Consider the following 2,887-nt stretch of genomic DNA (forward strand, 5'->3'; position numbering starts at 1 on the left):
TGCCAGGTTGGGTGGACCAGAGGCCCCTTGCATGTCTGGAAGTTGGTTTAACGTCAGCTGGAGTGATGGCCACATGCCTCCCACCATCTGGCAGACTTTCAGGGAAGTCGAAAACTTGCCCCGAGGCCCAGTAGTTGGTCAAGGAATCACACTGCATTCCTTGTTTTGTCGGTTTTATATTTATTTTTGTTCTTAGCATAACACGTTTATTGACCAAAGGGATGATTCTAACCTAACCAAGCCAACACTCCAAAACAGTTGCATGTAAATGTTTGTGATAAAGATAATTGAACACAGTAATGAGCAATAACATAAATAACCAGCAGTATGGAGATGCGCTCGTTGAACTCCGCTTGGTCACTAGCTAATTCCTGTCCGAAGTGATGGTGGAATTTTTATTCCGTTTTGTCACAGATCTGAGTCCAGGTGACACTGTTCCTGCACAGGCCACCTCTACTTTCCCGTCTTGATTTTCTTGTTACTGTGTTTTCCCTTCCCATCCCTCTACCAAAGCTGAAGCAATGCGCTGTCCGTAGGCGCAGACGGCCTGAGGTTTGCTGCCGTCGGCCGTAGATTCTTCTAACTTCTCTAACCAGGGTGTAAGAAGAAAACTGTTGTCTTCAAAGTGCTCTCAGTTCTTTTGTGAGGGTTTTGCTCTCATAAGAGATGATACAGTCTGGTCTGACAATTGCACCCGTCTTTTATGTTTGTTTGTTTTGTTTTGTGCAGAGCTATTCCCACTGCTAGTTCTCTCATGTCTTCATCGAAGTCTTTGGTGTTCATAGCAAGCCACCCTCCTTCTAGCTGCTGAGCAGTGGCCTGGGTAGGCGTGTGGGGTCAGGTGCGGCCAATGGGCTGTGCAGCTCCCGGCACCCACACGTGTTTTAAAAGGGACCTGCCCCACATGCCCACTTCTTGTTAAAGTTTTGATTGCTTTTATTTTATTTATTTATTTATTTATTTATTTTTGCGATGGGATCTCGCTCTTTTGCCCAGACTGGAGTGCCGTGGTGTGATCTCGACTCACTGCAACCTCCGCCTCCTGGGTTCATGATTCTCCTGCCTCAGCCTCCCGAGTGGCTGGGATTACAGGTGCGTGTCATCACACCCAGCTGATTTTTGTACTTTTAGCAGAGATGGGGTTTCGCCATGTTGGTCAGGCTGGTCTCGAGCTCCTGATCTCGTGATCAGCCCGACTCGGCCTACCAAAGTGCTGGGCTTACAGGCATGAGCCACTGCGCCTGGCCAGATTGTTTTTATTTTATTAAGAAGATAATATGCAGGATACATGCTTACTCTAACAAATTTAAACAAAACAGAGTAAAAGTATCCCCAGAAAGAGCTTCTATTTCTGTTTCTGTTTCTCTAGAATTTTCCTATGAATATGCCTGTGGATATGTATCTTATTTTTTCTTAAGTCTTCCAACAGTTTGTTAGAAAGAATGTAGACATTTAAAAAAACATCCCCAGGGTCATGAACTTAACTTGAGGTTTTCAGGTCTGGCATAAGCAGAATCAAAAAAAGAAATAAAAAAATCCAATAGTGTATTAAACATTTTTCACTCATTTGCCATACTGACAGTGCAAATACAAATCTGGTCTGAATGTATACACTCTCAAGCAACAATCTACAGCTTTCTTCATCCTCTATGCCACGAGATGTAAAAGCCTAAGGGTCAAACAATACCAAATGTATAATTTTCTTTTTTCCTTTTTTAGACAGTCTTGCTCTGTTACCCAGGCTGGAGTGCAATGATGCGATTTCAGCTCCCTGCAACCTTCGCCTCCCGAGTAGCTGGGATTACAGGCAACCACCACCATGCCCAGCTAATTTTTGTATTTTTAGTAGAGGTGGGGTTTCCCCCTGTTGGCCAGGTGGCTCTCCAACTCCTGACCTCAGGTGATCCACCTGCCTCGGCCTCCCAAAGTGCTGGGATTACAGGTATGAACCAGTGAGCCTGGGTCCAAATGTATACTTTTTTTTTTTTTTTTGGAGACAGGGTCTTGCTCTTGTTGCCCAGACTGGAGTGCAATGACACAATCTCCACTTACTGCAACCTCCGCCTCCTGGGTTCAAGTGATTCTCCTGCCTTAGCCTCCTGAGTAGCTGAAATTACAAGCACGCACACCACTACACCCAGCTAATTTTTATACTTTTAGTAGAGACGGGATTTTGCCGTGTTGGCTAGGCTGGCCTTGAACTCCTGACTTCAGGTGATCTGCCTGCCTCAGCCTCCCCAAGTGCTGGGATTACGGATGCAACCCACCTCGCCTGACCCAAATGTATACTTTTTTAAAAAAAGGTCTAAGTCAGGGCATTCACTAGTTTCAGCTAAAATACATCTGAAACACTGACAAGTGATCATTTACATAAAATCAGGTGAAAGTAAATTTTTTGAAAAATAAACTTTAGTGAAAATCCTGAAGGATAACACCAGAGGAACAGCAGGTTACCAGTAAGGTATGAGCCAATTTGTTCCAGCCACTTCTGAATTCATGTTCTGTAATCTAAAATTTAGTTCTCTTTTCCTAAGCTGAGAGCTTCCTGTTGCGTCAGTATCTATGTTATGAAGAAAAGGAGACTTAGGTGAGATGTTTGCATTTAGCCCAACTGCTGCGCCAATTGCGGAGGACTTCAACAGCTTCCTGGAAATCTGAGAAGCATTCATGCATCAGGTTATTGCCTTCGCTAATTTAAAACTGCCCCATGCGTTGGTACATATCAACACACAGCGAAGCCTTTTCAAAAACAAATAGATTGAAAAATAGGTTACAGTGGGCAAATACAGCATGCCTTTAGAGCTATTGATTCATGGATTCCGTCAGTTCTGAAATCTTGCGGAGCAGTTATTTTTCTTTATCAAATTCCAAGTGATGACAATATGCT

This window comes from Callithrix jacchus, chromosome 10 (assembly GCF_049354715.1).
Source record: "Callithrix jacchus isolate 240 chromosome 10, calJac240_pri, whole genome shotgun sequence".
NCBI classification, from domain to species: domain Eukaryota; kingdom Metazoa; phylum Chordata; class Mammalia; order Primates; family Cebidae; genus Callithrix; species Callithrix jacchus.